Source organism: Hemitrygon akajei, chromosome 9 (assembly GCF_048418815.1).
Source record: "Hemitrygon akajei chromosome 9, sHemAka1.3, whole genome shotgun sequence".
Classification (NCBI taxonomy): Eukaryota; Metazoa; Chordata; class Chondrichthyes; order Myliobatiformes; family Dasyatidae; genus Hemitrygon; species Hemitrygon akajei.
The window spans coordinates 61,501,420-61,521,527 of NC_133132.1; the positions used below are offsets into that span (position 1 = coordinate 61,501,420).

Here is a 20,108-nt window from a genome sequence, read left to right on the forward strand (position 1 = left end):
AAAACTGTTACATGAGCAAGATACTTAAAGCTTGTTTTGTTTTAATGAATCTTAATCTTTAGGTTCCAAAGTTGTTGAGGCTGCAGATGAGGTGAGTACGTGCAGTTCTGAGCGTGTCTGCTGAAAGCCGTCTTGTAAGGCAGATCACTGTGCAGACTGAAGTCGTTACACATTCGCCTCTCTGGCTGCTTTGTTTGTGTGTATGTGTGTGGGCACAGTGTGAAATACCATCCAGATCCTTATGGCAGGAGCACTTAAGCCAGTGACAGTGGCAGTGTAGAGAGGGGAATGGATCTATTGGAATGCTTGGCAGCGGTCAGTCCCACCTCCCTACTCACCCTGATCAAGGTGCCCCTCTCCTCCCACATTCTCCAACCAGTCGCTCACCCAGCACATTTCTGCACCTGACCCACACACACTGCAAGGTTTGCAATGTCGATTTTTACATTTTTCCACCATTTGACTCTCAGTGAGAACCATCTGAAGAGAGGGCTTACCAACCAAATCCATGCTACACCATTGTTAGGCTCAGTGATCCCCTGAAGCAGGACAATCTTGGTTATTGTTTTATTATTGACGTGCTGAGATTTATTGAGATAAAAGTGCAGAATAGGTCCTTCCAGCTCTTTGAGCCCTGCCACCCAGTAACCCCTGATTTAACCCTAGCCTAATCACAGGACAATTTACAATGACCAATCAACCTAGCAACAGTACATGTTTGGACTGTGGGAGGAAACCAATGCAGACAGAGGGAGAACATACAAACTCCTTACAGACAGCAGCAGGAATTGAGCCTGGGTCACTGGTACTGTAAAGCACTGTGCTACCTGCTGCCCCAGATACAGTGAAAACCTTTTGTTTTGTGTGCCTTCCAGGCAGGTCGTTCCAATAAATCAAGGTAGCAAGAAGAAAACAGTATTTAGAACACAATGTCACAGAAAGGGCAGAGAAGTAAAATGGAATGACAACAATTGAGTAGATTGAGAGATCAAGAGTTTCAGCATATGAGAGATCTTTCCAAACATCCTGTAACAGTGGGATTGAAACTGTCCTCAAGTCCAGTGGCACATGCTCACACACGTTTGTATCTTCTGTCAGATGGGAGAGGGAAGAAGAGAGAAAGATCAGGATGGGAGAGGGGTGAAGAGAGGAAGATCAGGATGGGAGAGGGGTGAAGAGAGGAAGATCAGGATGGGAGGGGGAGACAGAGGAAGATCAGGATGGGAGAGGGGTGAAGAGAGGAAGATCAGGATGGGAGGGGGAGACAGAGGAAAATCAGGATGGGAGAGGGGTGAAGAGAGGAAGATCAGGATGGGAGAGGGAGAGAGAGAGATCAGGATGAGAGGGGGAGAGAGAGATCAGGATGGGAGGGGGAGAGAGAGAGATCAGGATGGGAGGGGGAGAAGTGAGGAAGATCAGGACAGGAGGGGGAGAAGTGAGGAAGATCAGGATGGGAGGGGGTGAAGAGAGAATAATCAGATGGGAGAGGATCTACAAACTTGTAGATCATGTTGGCTGCTTTCCTTGGGCTGCGAGAAGTGTAGACAGAGTCAATTGGGAGGAAGTTGGACTGGACTATGTTCACAGCTCTCTGCAATTCCTTGCAGTCTTGAACAGAGCAATTGTCTGACCAAGCTGTGAAGCAGCTGGATAGGATGTTTTCTATGATGTATCTGTAAAAATTGGTGAAGGCCATCAGGGATGTGCCAAATTCTGTTAACCTTCCAAAGAAGTAGAGGCACTGGTGTGCTAGAGTTGAAGCTTTGAACACTACTGCACTGGAGATATAAGACATCCCAAAGCCTCTCTCTTGCCTTGAGTTTAGAGTTTGCATGAGGACAGGAAATTTAGAGTAATGTGTTGTCTGTCCTGCTGCAGAACATTCCTGTACAGAGCGTATTGTGAGCTGGGCAGAGGTTCACCCAGGAAGAGAGCAAATGTTGGCTCCAGGACCCCTCCACACCTCCAACTCACAGGACTGCAGTGTAACCACTAATTAACATCTTTGTTACATTAGATAATTCTGCACAATCAAAGCTGACTGCCAGTTTTGATTAAATTATGTACAGTAGTCCAGATTCAGTGAAGATTAGGTCACTTGGATTTTGCACTGCACTGGCAAGTGATGCAGATTTTAAGATTCACGTTAATGCATTTCAAAAGGATTATAATGTCTGAGTATGAATTATGTCTAGTTAGAGGTAATGGCATAGATTTTAACTGTGCATAGATTCAATGGGTTTAAGTTTGGGGAAGAGCTGTGAAACTGGCTGACAATTAATGCATTTTATACCAGACCATTGAATAAAAATTAACCCAGCAGTGCTCATTAAGAGTCCCACCCCTGTGAATGGTGACCCAATTGCCATCCACCGGTACCAAGGCATAAAGATAACATCAACTGCCAAGAATTTCTTATGGTTAGCCGGCATTGCCTCTCCAACTGATCAATGAAAGATATAGTCACAGAGTCACTCAGCCATGGCAACAACCCTTCAGCACAACTCATCCATGCCAACCAAGTTGCCAATCTAAGCTACAGCTAGTACCGAGTAAATTAAGTTCACCTGGATTGAATAAGCTTCAACAGACAGAAATAAGACATTCAGCATATCTTCACATAAAAAATGGAACTGCAGGCTTGTTGTAAAAGATTCAAAGAAAGAAAGTTGCCATCCTTACCTAGTCTAGCCTATATGTGACTCCAAGCTGTGGCCTATTGCATTGTGCAGTACAAGATGCCTTTTTCCAGTGATGTTCACACCCTGTTAATGAATAAATAGCAGAACATAAGAAATAGGAGAAGAAGTAAGCCATTTGGTCCATTGAGCCTCCTCCACCATTCATCAAAATCATGGTGAACATCAATTTCCTACCTATTTCCGTATCTTTCGATTCCCCTAATATTCTGAAATCTATTCACTTTTGTTTTAAATGAACTCAGTGACTGTGCCTCCACAGATTTCTGAAATAAAGAATTCTCTATATCCTTTGTGGCCTCAACTCCATCCTAAGTAGCTATCTTCTTATTCTAAGATTGTGAATCCTGGTTCTGGACGCCAGCTACTGACAATGCTCTCCCTTCATCCAGTCATAGAATCGTACAGTCGTACAGCATGGTAACAAGCCCTTCAGCCCAACTGGCCCATGCCAATCAAGATTTCCATTTAAGCTACACCTCTAGACAGATTGTGAGGACTGGTGAGAGAATCACTGGGGTCTCTCACCTATCCATCCAGGATATTTAGCAGAAGTGCTGTGTTCACAGAGGCCTCAGCATTATCAAAGGCCCCACCCAATTGTCCCTCTTTGACCTTGTACCATCAGACAGAAGTTAGGCTGGGTAACAGCTTCTCCCCCAAGGCTGTGAGACACCCTGCTACCACCCAGTACATACTATTAATCCAGCACCAGTATCATTATACATGTTTTATATCTAACTAATGCCATACAAGTACTTTATGTCAACTTATACACTTAAAGAATTTTTTTCATTTTATGTTAATATTATTTGAGGTGCTGTATGTGAAATATGTACTGAGTTTACACCTTGGTCTCAGAGGAATGTTGTTTTGTTTAGTTGTATACATGCGTACAGTTAAATTACAATAAGCTTGAACGTGAAATTGAATTTGATTTGCTTGGGTTTGGCCTATATCCCTCTAAATCTTTCCCTTCCATGTCCCTGTCTAAGTATCTTTAAAACATTGTCAATGTACTTGCCTCGATGACTTCTGGCAGCTAATTCCATATACTCACCACACTCTGGGTGAAAAAGTTGCCCCTCAGGTTCCTATTAAATCTTTACCCTCTCACATTAAATCTATGACCTCTAGTTCTAGATTCTCCAACTCTGGGAAAAAGACTGTGCCCATTCACTCAATCTATGCCCTCATGATTTAACACACTTATATATGTTCACCCCTCATTCTCCTGCGCTCCAAGAAAAAATAAGCCAACCTGCTCAATGTCTCTCCATAATTCAGTCCTTTGAGCCCAAGCACCATCTTCATAAATCTCCATTTCACTCTTTACAGCTTAATGACATCACTGCTATAGCAGGGTGACCAGAACTGAACATAGTGGTCCAACTTCTCACCAACTTCTTGTACAACTGCAACATTGCAACTTCTAGTCAATGCCCAGATTGATAAGGTCGGATGAGTCTCAAGCACTTCCATATTTTGTAAGTTTCAATGAGATCTCATTTCTTTTGTGATAAGGACCGACACAGTCTAATCAATCTCTCAATTTCTCCTTCCTGTAAAAAAAATTCCCTCCCCCCCCCCCTCACCTCTTCTTCTATTCCCCACCTTGGCCCCTTACCTCTTCTCACCTGCTTATCACTTCCCCCTGGGTTCCCTCCTCCTTCCCTTTCTCCTATGGTCCACTCTCCTCTCTTATTAAATTCCTTTCTGTTCAGCCCTTTACCTTTCCAACCTACCTGGCTTCACCTATCACCTAGCTATTGTCCTTCTCCTCCCACCAACTTTTTATTCTGTCATCTTCCCTCTTCCTTTCCAGTCCTGATGAAGCGCCTTGGCCCATTTCCATAGATGCTGCCTGACCTGCTGAGTTCCTCCAGTATTTTGCGTGTGTTGTTTTGAACAGAGTGGGACTGTTTATCTTGGCGTGCAGGAGGCTAAGGAGTGGTCTTATAAAGGTTTTACAAATCATAAGATCATAAGGGTCATCGATAAGGTCACCGTCTTTCTCTGCAGGGGAACATAAAACGAGAGGAGATTAGTTTAAGGTGAGAGAGGAAAGATGTCAAGGGGACCTGAGAAGCAATTTCTTCACACAGAGAGTGGTGTGTATATGGAACAAGTGGTAAAGGTGGGGACAATTACACTCAAAAGAGACTTGGACAGGCATATGGATAAGAAATGTTTAGAGGGATATGAGGCAAGTGCAGGCAAATGGGACCAGCTCTGATAAACACATACAAAATGCTGGAGGAACTCAGCAGGCCAGGCAGCATCCGTGGAAAGGAGTACAGTCCACATTTCAGGCAGTGACCTTCTGACTGTCCTGCTGAGTTCCTCCAGCATCTTGTGTGTGTTGCTTGGATTTCCAGCATCTGCAGAATCTCTCGTGTTTGTGATTGGATTACTAGCTCTGATAGACAATTTGGTCACCATGGATGACTTTTTATGCTGTGTAATAGTAACATATCATCTGTCTTCTTAATTACTTGCTGTGCCTGCAAGTTAGCTCGCAGTCATTTATGTACAGGGATACATTTCCCAGTCTTCCCTAATTTAACAAATAACCATTTCTGTTTGAACTACCTGAAGGGGGATAATCTCACACTGTTCCCCTTTTGCTATGCTTTCCCTACTCAGTTAACTTTCCCTCAGCACTTTTCTCGTGTTCTTTGCAGGGACATGATCTTCCAGGCTGAACCAGCAGTGATTACCCATCACTAGTTGCCTTCCTGAACCACTGCCATCCTTTAGGAAAACAAACATCCATCCTATCATTCCCCATAGTACAGTCCTCCAATCCAGGCAACACAGAGACACAGGAGAGAGCAAATGCAAGAACGTGGAGTAACACAAAAAGCGCTGGAGGAACTCAGCAGGTTGAGCAGCATCTAGAGGGGAGAAGTGGGTAGTCAGCATTTCAGGCTAAGACTCTTAATCTGGACTAAATCATAGAGGAAAGCATTAGAGCAGGGGATCCCAACCTGGGGTCCATGGACTCTTTCGTTAATGGTAGGGGTCTGTAGCATAAAAAATGTTGGGAACCCCTGCTTTAGAGAGATACACAAGAGTAAAGGTGTGAAGACATGCAGTGGGCAAGAACTACCAAGCAATAAATGGCTCCTTGTGAGGAGGGGACATTGCCAGATGGGAGAGATGACAATGGTGGCAACAAAGGATTGCAGAAGATGGAATTTGATAGGAAATAAAGGTAGAGCCTGGATACAAATTAAGGAGATGGGATGGGCAGATAGGACCATTGGGGGAGGGCACGCACTAAGAGGAGTGTGTGGGTGATGGGGCAGAAGGAGGAGGCGGTGGAGGGGAAAGAAGCCGGGTGATGGGCATTGGAGGGTGGGGGATTGGAGGAACTGGATCGATCAGGAAGAGAGAGAAGAGGGACAGGAGGGAGCAGTTTACCTGTAATTGGAAAATTCAATGTTCATGCTGTCAAGATACTGATGACCCAGGCAACATCTTGGTTAATCTCCTCTGCTGTGACATCCTTCCTACAATAAGGTGACCAGAACTACACACAATGGTCCACATGTGTAAAGCTGAAATGTATCTCAGGGTAGTATATGGTGACATCTACTGCATACACTTTGATAATAAATTTACTTTGAACATTGAACTTCTGAATATTCAGCCTCTTTTGTGAAGTTGCAATATAATGCCCCAGAAACGGATTGCCCGATTTATAAAGACAAGCCTGCCATGTGGGCACCATGGCAGCAAAGGAGTTAACACACCACTAATACAGCCTGGGGAGTTCCAGGGTTCAGAGTTCAATTGTGGCGCCATCTGTAAGGAGCTTCTATGTTCTCCCCGTGACCTCGTGAGTTTCCTTGGGGTGCTGCAGTTTCCTCTCACAGTCCAAAGACGTACTGGTTAGTAAGTTAACTGGTCATTGTAAGTTATCCTGTAACTAGACTACGTAGGTTAAACAGGTGGGTTGCTGGGTGGTGTGGCTCTTGGGGCTGGAAGAGCCTGATCTGCACTGTGTCTCAATAAATAAAATAAACAGATATGCTTTCATCACCACCCTGTTTTTCTGTGTTTCTCCTCTCAGGGAACAATGGGTTTGGAAACCTCAGTCTATCTATTCATCATCATTCTGTACTTCCTTTATATTTACTGTACAACCCCTGTTTGACTTCCCAGAATCATAGATTCCAATATTCTCCAACTATGTTTGCAGGCTAACATCTCAATAATCCATATTGTCTCTCTCACTCCTTTCCTCCACAATGGGGGCTCTGTCTTTCTGTTAACGTTCTTCCTGCTTATACAGGACCTCAATGATGACCATCTCTTTCCAAAACCTTCTTTCATCGCCATTTGTTACCATGTTACAATCTCAGGTTCTTTTACAATTCTGTCACAGGTTATGATCTCAGGTCACAGTCATGATCGTATTGAAACACAGAATAGCCTTGAGGGGGTTGAGCGGACTCCTCTTGCTCTTTCTTTCTTGGACATTCAGACAGGTATATGGATTTATTTAGTTTATTTATTGAGATACGGCACAGAATAAGATGTTCTGGCTTCTCGAGACAGGCTGCCCAGCAAACCCCAGGTTAATGGGAGCCTAATCACAGGATAATTTACAATGACCAATTAACCTACTAACTGTAGGTCTTTGGACTGTGGGATAAAACTGAAGGAAACCCATGCAGTCTCAGGGAGAACATACAAACTCCTTCCAAACTCCAGCAGCGGGAATTGAACCCAAGTTACTGGGCTGGCACTGTAAAGCATTGTGCTAACCACTATGCTACCGTGATGCCCCTAATTCTTATTAGGAAGCTATTATTGTATTAGCATTTAGTAGGGTACATTCTTGTTGCATACCGTTCCCTTGCTGCTGGTTTACTGGATAGATTAGACGTGTTGGCGACAGGTACTTAGCAAACTGAGTTAATTCACAGCTTACACATTTCCAATTTATACACAATATTTCCAAAGTGGGAATTTTTTTTCTCAGTTAATTCAAACATGCAGCAATGCAAGGGGAGCCAAGAAAATGTGTAAGGTTCTCCAAAGAGTAACCATGAGTTTTGTGGGTCAAATTACAAGCTCACTGCCAGGAAAAGTATTACTAGACATTTATCCATGTGGGATTTATTTATCCAGGAAAGCAGAATCTATCCCAGACCACATGGCCCAGGCACACATCACATCATTGACTGCAATGTCAAAGGAATTTCTACCAAGAGAAAGTAAAACCAGTCAGAAGGAGATTTACTAGTAAATCGGTAATACCTTTGGTTTAAGTAGATTTATTCAGTAATAGAGGATGTAAAACAAGACATATGGAAGTGATTAGTGAAGGGAATCAGGTGGTTCATATATGGAATAGCAGGAGTCAATACAGAACAAGAACAGATCAAGTGGTTAGTGTAATGTATGGATCTATTTCTTTTAGAGCAATGAACCCCCCATGCCATGTTAACACTACGTATTGATCTGTGGTCTGTGCATGTGCTATTGTCTACGCCATGCACATTGCTCTCTCTCTCCCTCGCTCTCTCACTGCAATGTGAATTCATCAGTTAAAGCCATCACACACGTGCGTGCTTTTATTTAATTGATATGTAGTTGTGCACAGACACAACAAACTGGTGACGAGTACGAACCTGAATGTCAGAGAATATCACTGACAGTTGTGGGACAAAACAGGGAGAGTTAAACAGCACGAGAAGGCCTTCACAAACGCTAACAAACGCATGAGTACAGTGCCTATTAACAGTGAAAGACATACTGAATTTAAAGTGAAAATGACGTGGCAATGGTTTCAGTCAGGAAAGATGATGAATCTGATAGCACTAATGAACACTGTGAGTTGTATATCGAGAGGGTTGAGCTGTATTGTAATGCGAACAACCTGGAGAAGCAAAAGAAAGCCCCTACACTTCTTAGCTTATTCAGTGCAAGGACGTACAATCTCTTACACAACCTGGTAATCTCTGAAAAGCCAGCAAGCAAGATGTTCGACAAAATTCTTACAATTTTACAAAATCACTTCAGCCCTAAACTACTGGTTGCAGCTGAGAGATTTAGATTTAATAAAAGGAACCAGTCAAAAGATAAAGAATTTCTGAATACATTGTAGAACTATGCAAACTTTCCCAGTACCGTGACTATAGAGATGGACTTTCTGAAACAGGCTTTTATGTGGCATGCATAGTCAAAGCACTCAAATGAGGCTACTATCTGAAAGAGACCAAACCTTAGAATGGGCATTGACCATTGCAATATCATTGGAGACTGCAGCAAAGGATGCAACAGAAGTACTGAAAAGGAGGTTCGAATGTGAAATGCACAAAATGTCCCTGAATGGTGCAAAAAGCCAAAGATGTTATCAATGTGGCAAATGATGCAAATGACTGTCGGTTCAAAGAGAAAGTCTACAGAAAGTGTCACACAGAGAGTGTGCAAGGCCGACAAAAAACACAACCCAATGAAAAGTCTCCAACACAAAACTAAGTAACTGCATAAAGTTACCGAATGTAAAACAGAATCAGACAACACAGAGTCTGACAAAGGTGAACTGCCATGCCTAGAACTGCATAGTATAGCTGAAGCAGGTCACAAAATCATCTGGATCACAATAGATGTGTCTGGTGTAAAAATGAAAATGGAGCTGGATACAGGGTCAGCTTTGTCCATAATTCCAGAGGCTGACTACAACAGATTGTTTTCTAAGATACCAACAGAGAAGACCTCAGTGATGCTGCAGACTTACACAAGCAATAAAATGTCTGCCAAAGGCAAACTGAAAGTAAATGTGACGTATGGAGGCCAAACACAACAGTTAGAGCTTTATGTACTGAAAGAGTGGAGGGCCAACACTTTTCAAATGTGGGTGGTTGAGAAAAATCCAATAGACTGGCACCCAATCTAATTTCTCAGTGTGACATCAATAGGTAATGCAGCCTATATGGTAGCACAAACCAGAGACTGTCACAGCTGCTTAATGCTAATGAGAAGGTGTTTGAAAAGGGGATTGGTAAATTCAAAGGCATGAAGGCCAGAATTGAACTGGATGAAACAGCAACACCAAAATTCTATTAAGCGTGTCCAGTGCCTTACGCACCATGTCTTAAAGTGGATGCTGACTGCAGAGCTTGGAGCAATCTGGAACTCTCTCCGCGGTTGAGTGGAGCGACTGGACCGCGCCCATTGCCCAGGTGATCAAGAAAGGGAAGGCCGGAGCCGTTCGCATATGTGGGGATTTCAAGGTGAGCATCAACCCGGTGTTGCGTACTGTGGAGTGTCCCCTGCCACGAATGGAAGACATTTCCCATCTTTGGCAGGTGGGGAGTAGTTTTCAAAGAATTACTTGTCACAAGCATATCTGCAAATGGAGACTGAGGATTCAAGCAGGAAGTTCCTCACAATCAACACTCACAAGGGACTGTTCTGGGATAATCATCTTGTTTTTGCAATTTCATCAGCTCCAGCAATTTGGCAAAGAGCAATGGACCAGGTGCTCCAAGATACCTCAGGAACACACTTGATGACATCATTGTGATTGGCAAAAATGATGAAGAGCACCTCCAGAACCTCGGTGGAGTGCTTACTCGACTGAGTGAGCATAGTCAGTGCACAGAGAGAGAGAAATGTGAGTTTTCCAAGAATGAAATCTCATATTGTGGACACGTCATTGACAGCATGGCTTACATAAGTCACAAGAGAAGATTGAAGCAGAGCTACAGGCACCCAAACCGGAAAATGTGTCACAACTCAGGTCATACGTGGGTCTTGTAAACTACTATCACTGGTTTCTCCCAAACATTGCTACAGTGCTGCACCCATTGAACATACTGTTACAGACAGGAGCAAAGTAGGAGTGGTCGGAAAGATGTGAAAAAGCATTCAAGGAAACAAAAAGACTAATAACATTCGATGAACAGCTCACCCATTATGACCCATTCCTGCCCGTCAGACTGGCATGTGATACTTCCCCTTATGGCATTTTGTCACACATTATGAAAGATGGATCTTAATGCCTAATTGTGTTTGCTTCAAGATCACTGACAAGCGCAGAATGCAACTACACACATCTCAACCGAGAGGCCCTTAGTCTAGTATGGGGAATAAAGAAGTTCCACCACTACCTCTGTGACACAAGTTTAGTCTAGTGACAGATCACCAGCCCCTTGTGTCCATCTTCAATCCCAGGAAGGAGCCCACTCTTATGACGTAGAGTTCGAGTACCAAACAACACAGCAAAGCTGACAGCTTGTCACATCTTCCACTATTGGCAACTGAAGAAGAAAAGCCTTCATACTGTGACCCAACAGAAGTGTTCCACACCGCACTGGTGGACCTGTTGCCGGTAACAAATTCCAAAATACAAAGGGTAACAAGGAATAACCCAACATTGTCAAAAGTCTGAAATCACCATGCAAGGATGGCCAGCTCATTTCCAGAGTTCTCAGTTAGACGAGGCTAACTGTCAGTATGTCAAAGAATGCTGATGTGTGGTTCTTGAGTGTGGTTCCTTCTAAACTGCACACCAGAATTTTAGAGAATCTGCATGGAGGACACCTGGGTAGAGTCAAGATGAAGAGTCTCACCCGGAGCTACGTGTGGTGACCAGAAATTAATAAGCAGATTGAAGACTTGGCCAAAAGCTGTTTGGGATGCCAAGAAGTTCAAAATGCACCCCGAAAGGCACTGTTACAACCATGAGGTGCCATCTTCACCATGGCAAAGAGTGTACTGTATATTGGCTTTGCTGGGCCATTCATGGACTCCATGTTTCTGATTGCTGCAGATTTGAAGTGGCCGGAGGTTATACCAATGAAGTTAACCACCTCAGCAAAGACCCACTCCACTCTGAGGACTATCTTCACCAGAAACAGCTTCCCAGAACAAATTGTGTGTGACACCAGACCACAAAACATGCCAGAATAATTCTGACAGTTCATGAAGAAAAATAGCATCAGACATTTCAAATCAGCTCATCACACCCAGCAATGAATGGGTTTGCTGAAAGATTTACCCAAATCCTCAAGAAGTCCTTTAAAGCCATGGACAAGGAGGACATTTCTCTACAGCACAAGACGGATAACTTCCTTTTTGTGTATCAGAACTCTGATGAGAAATCAAGCACTTGCAATGCTGTTGATGAGCAGGAATCTGAGATATTGCATGGACCTCCTGAAAGCAGGCCAACAGAGAGAAATGCAGAATAAATAATTCAGCCGGTTGCCAAGCGAAGCAGCAAGGAACTTCGAGATTGGACAGGAAGTCCTAACTTGTGATTACCAAGACAAGTGGATACCGATAGGATAGCTGCAAGAACTGGACCACTGATGTTCACAGTGGATGTTGGAGATCAGACATGGAGACATCATGTGGACCAGATACTGGATGCTCAACCAAAGAACGCACCTGAGTCGATAGCATCCAACACGGACGCATTACAGTCACCAGATTTACATCACTGACAGCAACATGACACCAGCAACTGAGAAGGTGGTCTTAGACAAGACACCTGCCAAATCTGATGCCACTCCACGGGATTAGAGGTGCCACCCTGAAAGAAACAGAGCATCACCCAAAAGACAGAATCTTTAGAACTGTGAAGTTAGTTATAGACTGTTATTGTGAAAGCACGCTTATTTGGAATGTGCATTATTGAAGGGAAATTGAAATGCTTATACATGTACATAAATCTAGAGGGAGAGGAAGTGTAATGTATGGATCTATTTCTTTTAGAGCAATGACCCCTCCCCCCACAGCACAATGTATTGATCTATTGTGTGCACATGCGCTGTTGTCTACACATTCACATTGTTTTCTCTCTCTCTCTCTCTCTCTCGCTGCAACGTGAATACACCAGTTAAAGCCATCTCCCACATGCATGCTTTTATTTAATTGATATGTAGTTCTACACAGACACAACAGTTAGGGAGCTTATTCCTAGAATACTGGATACCTGGGAGTGATTACAGATCAGAATTTAATCTGGTTGACCCATTATAGGAAGAATGTGGAGGCTATGCAGAGGGTGCAGAAGAGGTTTACCAGGTTGCTGACTAGAGGGTGTGTGATGTAAGGAGTCATTGGACAAACGTTTTCTCTGGAACAACAGAGCTGAGGCGAGACCTAATAGTAGTTCATAAAATTATAAGAGACACAGATAGAGTACTCAGCCAGTATACTTTTCCCAGGATCAAAATGTCTAATACGAGAGGGCTTGCATTAAAGGTGAGAGGGAGAAAGTTCAAAGAGATGTGTGGGGCAAATGAGGTGTAGGTGCCTGGAATGCACTGCCAGGGATGGTGATGGAGTCAGCTATGACAGAGGAGTCTAAGAGACTTCTAGATAGGCATATTAATTTGCAGAGAATGGAGGGATATGGACCATGTGTAGGCAGAAGGGATTAGATGTCATTAGTTCAGCACAACACAGTATACCAAGAAGCCTGTTCCTGTGCTCTACTGTTCTACATTCTTGCTTCTAACTGAGGGGCTCTGCAAATTTAAATATGGAATAATGGATACACAAATGATTACAGACCGAAACCAAAGTGAGGGTGATCAAAAGCAGATGAAGAGAAGCTGAATGATACAAGTGATGCTGGCTGAGTGAGGATGTTTAATTACTGTTGAACTGTCTGATGTAAGTGAACATAAAGGGTGATGAATGAGAGAGTAGAAATAGCGGGCACAGGCACAGCATGTGTTGAAATAAAAGGAAATACCCAGCTTGCCTCACGGTATCTGTGGAAGGAGAGTAACTGAGAAAACTTTACAAGTTGATTGGAATTTGCCTGTTCTAGCACAAACTGGAAAGGCTTTTTATCTGAAATAGTGTCTCCAATTTAATTGAAGTCAGTGGTGGTTTCAAGGTGCTATAACACACCAAGATGGAAGATAGGATCCTGCCCCAGGTTGAAAACCTGCATCAGGACTGGTTTTGACATGAAATATCATAGAACATATAACAGTACAACGCAGGAACAGACCCTTCAGCCCTCTTGACTGCACAGATCATGACACCAGCTTAAACTCATCTCTTCTGCTTGCACATGACCTATATCCTTCCATGAGCCTGTCTAAAAGCCTCTTAAATACCACTATCATATCTGCCTCCACCATTATCCTTAGCATCCCATTCCAGGCACCTACCACTCTCTGCATAAATAAAAACTTGCCCCAATGTTACTCCTTTACACCTTAAACACAGGCCCTCTAGTCTTTGACAATTATATCCTGGGAAAACTCCTCTGACTATTTACATCTCTCATACTTTATCCACTTCTATCAGTTCACGAATAGCCTCCAACATTCCACAGAAAGCAATCCAAATTTGTCCAAACTTTCCTTATAGATAATGTTCTCCAATTCAAGCAACACCCTGGAGAATCTCTTCTGCACTCTCTCCAAACCCTCCACATCTTCCTATAATGTGGCTACCAGAACTTCACATAATCCTCTAAATGCAGCCTAACCGAGCTTCCATCCACCCGCATCATGATTTCCCCATTTTTATACTCAATACCCCAAATGATGAAGGCAAACATAAAGATCAACAATCTTCTGAGGAATCAACGGACCGTGCAGTATCTGTGGGAGGTAAGGAATTGTTGACCATCTGGTTAAAACTCTGCAAACATGCCACAGGGCTCCTTTACCAGCCTCACTACTTGTCTTGCCACTTTCAGAGAGTTATTGTCTTGCACCTCAAGATCCCTCTGTACATCAATGCTCCTGAGCGTCCTGCCATTTACATTACACTTTCCTCTTTGAATTCCCATAGTGCAACACCTCACACTTGTCCAGATTAAATTCCATTTGTCATTTGTCCACCATATTTGAAACATGTTTATTTTTGATAACCTTCTTCACTATTCACAAATCCGCCATTTTTTTTTTGTTCTCTACAAACAACAATCAATTCACCTACACTTTCAACTGTCTTCTATGGCCAAACAATTTTGAATCCAATCTACCAAATCTCCATGGATCCCATGTGCCTTACACTTTTGGATCAATCAGTTATGTCAAAAGCTTTACTAAAGTCCACGTAGACAATATCCACTGACCTAGCTGCAGAAATCATCTTCGTCACTTCCTTTTGAACAGTTTGGTTACCATGGATAAATTATGCCAAAGAGCCTGTTTCCAAATGATATTACTCTCTGAATTCACGAGCTCCTTCAAAAACTCAATCACGTTTTAAGACATGACCGTCCCTGCACTAAGCCATACTGACTGTTCCTAATTAGTCCTTGTTTTTCAAATGTGAGTAAACCTAATTGCTTTTTTTATCACTAATTTTTATTGCAATACCAACAAATTACATTCAATACAACCAGTTGCCGATTACATTTTGACTGTTTAACCCAGCCACCCCCCAACCTTCATCACCATCCCCCCTCCACCCCTCATCCTCATCCCCAACCCCTACTCCACCCCTCTTTCCACCCCCCATTCCTCTCCCCTCCACCAACCAACTGAATAGTTGTGCATACACAGAGCATTCCTATTTTAACAGAAGATCTTTTAAGTTAGATATCAAATTTGTCCACATTAAGATTGTATTTGGTCGTGCATCATTTATTCTTGCTGATTCCAGGTAAGAAATGTCCAAAAAGCTCCCAAGCCAGTGAGTACTTGAAATATCATGGGGAGGTTTCCAATGCTGGACTACAATCTTCTTAGCTGCAGTCAAGCCTGCCAGCCAGAATTTGCATGTTTTTGTTGTAAGGGAATGGTGGGGAGTCATCATTTAGAAGATGTACAGCGGGGTCAGTAAATCTAATTTCTAAAAAGGTTCCCTGATAATTCCCTGTGATGGGATGCAAAAAGAGTTATGGCCTGACATTATCACAAGTGGTGCACAAAGCATGTAATGAAAAGACCATTCTGTCTAGTGGGTCTATGCCAGTTGCTAACAGAGCAATTGCATTAGTTCTATTTCCCTATACGCTTAAAGTACATCCTTTCTCTCACCTATATCGACAGCTCCCATTAAATTCTTTTGCAATTTACTTACATTGAAGGATAATTTACAACAGCTAACTCACTATGCATGTCTTTGGGATGTGGGAGTAAACTGGAGCACCTGGAGATAACATATACAGTCACAGGGAAAACATGCAAACTCCACACAGACAGCACCTGAGGACAGAATCGAATCAGATCTCTGGTGCAGAGAGGGAGTGGCTCTACTCACCGCACCACCATGCCATCCAGCCTCTAAGCTGCTGCTCCAAGCCAAGATTCTCTGAGTGGCATTGGGAGCAGTGCCATTTGTTATAATGATTCCTTGTCCTTCTGGGATACAGACTGTATGGGTGAGCTTCCCACACCCTCAGGGAGGTAGACAGCCTTTACCCTACTTCTGGGAACTTCTGATGGGCCACACAGGCATCCTTTAGTGAGTTGGGTTAACGCTGAAGGCAATGGTAGAAACCAGCTCTGCCACCAGAACCCATAGACACACCACACAGAAAATGCATTCAGGTCAGGGTGTGAATGACTTAGCCTGGTGGTTATGATGCTAGGCTAACAACTCAGAGAGCTGAAATCCCACATTGTGTAATTAAGCATAATATTAATTCTGGTCGGCTCTGGTTTGGCAAGGGTGCTTTTGCCAAGAGTGAAAACTGGCAGCTTGTCAGGTTAGCATGGGGGAAGGCTGCTTGTCATCAGCTCAAGAACAATCCAGTTAGCAGGATTCCCTGTAGCCATCTCTGCAATATATTCTCAATCTTATGTGAAGGCTCCTGTTCAGTTAGTACTCATTCACCCTCCAGACAGTATGTACAGGCATACAGCATGGAATCAGCCCTTTGGCCCAGCTGGTCCAGGCTATCCCATCTAGGCTAGTCCCTTCTGTCTGTGCTTGGCCCATATAACTCTGAACTTTCTGCTACCTATCCAAGTGCCTTTGAAATGGTAACGCATTTGCCTTAACCAATTCCACCAGCAGCTCATTTCATATATTAACAACTGAGTTGACATTCAGGTCCCTATTAAATCTTTCTCCTCTCACCTTAAAACTATGGTCTCTAGGTCTTTACTTCCTAACCCTGGGAAAAAGTCCCAAATTCTGCTCCCTTTCTTTGACCAGTTTGCCTTAAAGAGGTTCCCTCTCCCTGCTGACTCAAAGTGAGGGTGGAGGTGGGTGGTAATTTGGGGAGTTTAAACTGGAGTTGCAAGGGAATGGGAACCAAAACACCAGAACTCATAGTGGAGTGGATTTATGACAATGTAGCCATTAGTGAGAGTTGGTTACAGAAGGGGCAGAACTGGCAGCTCAATTTTCTGGGTTCTGCTGTCTTAGACATGATAGAATGGGAGGGATTAAAGGGAGAGGAGTGGCTTTACTGGTCAGGGATAATGTCACAACAGTGCTCAGACAGAACAGACTGGAGAGCTTGTCTAGTGAGGCTTTAAGGGTAAAACTGAAGAATAAGAAAGGCATGACCACATTAATGGGATTATCTTATAGACCACCCAGCAGTCCACAGGATTTAGAAGAGCAAATTTGTAGAGAGATCGCAGACTGTTGCAAGGTTGTGATAGTAGGTATTTTTTAACTTTCCACATATTGACTGGGACTCCGGTACTGTAAAAGGATTGGATGGGATAGAGTTTGTTTACATATTTATTATTTATTGAGATACAGTGCAGAATAGGCTCTTCAAGCCACACCACACAGCAACCCACCTATTTAACCCTAGCCTAATTATGGGAGAATTTACAATGACCAATTAACCCACTAACCACTATGTCTTTGGACTGTGGGAGGAAACCAGAGCACCCGGAGGAAATCCATGTGGTCACGGTGAGAACGTACAAACTTCTTACAAGCAGCAGCAGGAATTGAACCCGGGTCACTGGTACTGTAAAGCGCTGTACTAACTACTATGCATGCGTGCTGCCCCTGTATTCAGTAAGTTTCCTTAATCAGTACACGGAAGTCCCAACTGGAGAGAGTGCGATATTAGATCTCCTATTAGGGTACGAGACAGGGCAAGTGACAGAAGTATATCAAGGGGAATGCTTGGCATCTAGTGATCATAATACCATTAGATTCAAAGTAATTATGGAAAAGTATAGGTCTGGTCTTTGGGTTGAGATTCTAGGTTGGAGAAAGGCCAATTCTGATGTATCAGAAAGGATTTGTGAAGTGTGGATTGGGACAGATTTTTGTTCGGCAAAAACGTAGGTAGTAAGTGGGAGGCCTTCAAAAGTGAAATTTTGCAAGCACAGAGTTTGTATGTTCTGTCAGAATAAAAGGCAAGGATAACTGTCATAAGCCCTGGGGCCCATTGCACCTGTATTTGTTAATTTTGTTTAACGGTGTCAAGTTTATTTTGACTGGCATGGGTTTTCTGCGTACTGTGTTTACTTAAAGCAGACTCCCAATTAGCTCTTATCATGAGGTCCTTGTGTTTTCAGAATGATTCGTCTCACAGTGTTACTCATTTGAGCCACTGATGTTCTGTTGGAATTCCTATACATAAACTTTTGTTTCTGTCTCTACATGGGAGTCTGTCATTCCTCCAAACCTAGGTTCAGTCATCTTTTAGTGCACACCATGACAGTAGGACCCTGGCGTAAATGGACCCAGTGGAGGTTCAACAGCGAGTTGGATGTCAGTCAGCTGGAGACAAGGAGGTCTTCCATTTTCAGTGCTTGTCCCGAGGCTACATTTCAAGTTTCCCAAGGCTACATTCTGAGTTTCTCAAGTCCACATTCCGAGCTCCTCTAGCTTATGTTCAAGGTTGTCAAGGTTTCCTGGAACTCCCACAGCCCTCCAGGTTTCCAAGGGCTATTCCATGTTCCTGAGTTTGACTTTATGTTCTCAAGTTCTATGCAATGTTCCTGAGTTTACCAGCCTTGTCTCAAGAGCATCAGGTCTGTCTTGCATTTACCAACCCAGTCTCGAGAGCACTAGATCTGTCTCAAGTTTACCAGCCCTGTCGCAAGACCATCAGGTCTGTCTCAAGTGTACCAGTGCCATGTTCCCCAGGACACCCTGGCCTTAGGGAGGGAGGTACTGTCATGAACCCTGCGGGCCTGTGCACCCGTATTTGATATTTGTTGTCTTATCTGGAGTCATTAAGCCGTGTGTTTTCTGTTTAACCTTGTCAAGTTTATCTTGTCTGGCATAGGTTTTCCATGTACTGTGATTATTTAATGTGGACTCCCAATTAGCACTAATCACAGGGTCCTTTCATTTCAAAAACAATTCATCTCACGCTGTGACAACAATGTGTGTGCACTGAATTTTTAAGTGGAAGCAAACCTGAAGCTATTCTAAGGATAATAAACTACCAAGTCCAGTTTGTTGTTCAAGACGTACAAAAAAGCTGGATGAACTCAGCAGGTCGGGCAGCATCCGTTGGAAGAAGCAGCTGCCCAACCTGTTGAGTTCATCCAGCGATTTTGTACATCTTGATTTGACCACAGCATCTGCAGTGTACTTTGTGTCCAGTTTGTTGTTCATTGTTTAAAAGAAATAAGGTAATTGTCAATAAGAATTTTGATCTCCCCTGGATTTGATTGTTTTCACTCTTGTTCATCTGCACTCTCACAAAACACACATAGCAGGCCTATAGCAGGTAATGAAGAATTTTCTCACCAGTGCTTTTGTACACTGTCCATATGTGATTTGCATTAAAATGTAAAGTTTCTAAATATCACTCCACTTTTTCCCACTTGAAAATTCTACAGTAACATTTGCACCGCGGCAGTTCACGCAGTGAACACCAGCTTCTGTATTGTACATAAATATTTTTTATAGCCGCATGCTCCATGACCTCATGTCAGTGTAGCAGTTTCTACTGTTTCATTAAGCCATTCTGCTTTAAATGAGCTCGCAGTTCTTTTGCACTTCATGCACTATGCTTCTTTGGATTTCTATGTAGTGAAGCAATAATTGCTTCAATTTTTAAAAAAGTATAAATAAGCCACTTCTAAAATCTGCAGGCAAATCATCACAAACTCCATGTTGTCACACGGTCCACATCAGAAACCGGGAAAGGAAATGTGATTGTGTACAATTGTGAAATATATTTAACATGCCCACGAGGTAGAGGGTGACAACATTTTGTGTGCAGTTTAAATTTCTTTGTGTACTAGTAGCAAAAGATCTACCATCTACTTACACTAAACCTATGCAAATCCCAGTTCATAGTCTCCACGTTCCCATCAGCCCTCTGCCGCTCACCTACACACCATGGACAATTTACATCAGTCAATGGACCTACAAATTCGCCACATTTTTGGGATGTAGGAGGAAACCAGAGCACCTGGGGAAGTCCACACCATCACAGGGAGAACGTGCCAACTCCACACAGACAGCACCTGGGGAAGCCCACACCATCACAGGGAGAACATGCCAACTCCACACAGACAGCACCTGGAG

General features: G+C 43.2%; 1 long non-coding RNA gene across 1 annotated transcript in view; it reads right to left on the reverse strand.

Moving 5' to 3' along the window:
• The window catches only part of LOC140733163 (uncharacterized), a 174,529-nt gene that overhangs the window by 90,935 nt on the left and 63,486 nt on the right, over window positions 1-20,108 (reverse strand). Inside the window, exon 2 of the long non-coding RNA XR_012100236.1 lies at window positions 2,683-2,765. This is a non-coding gene — a long non-coding RNA (uncharacterized lncRNA). The remainder of the gene's footprint in view (window positions 1-2,682; window positions 2,766-20,108) is intronic.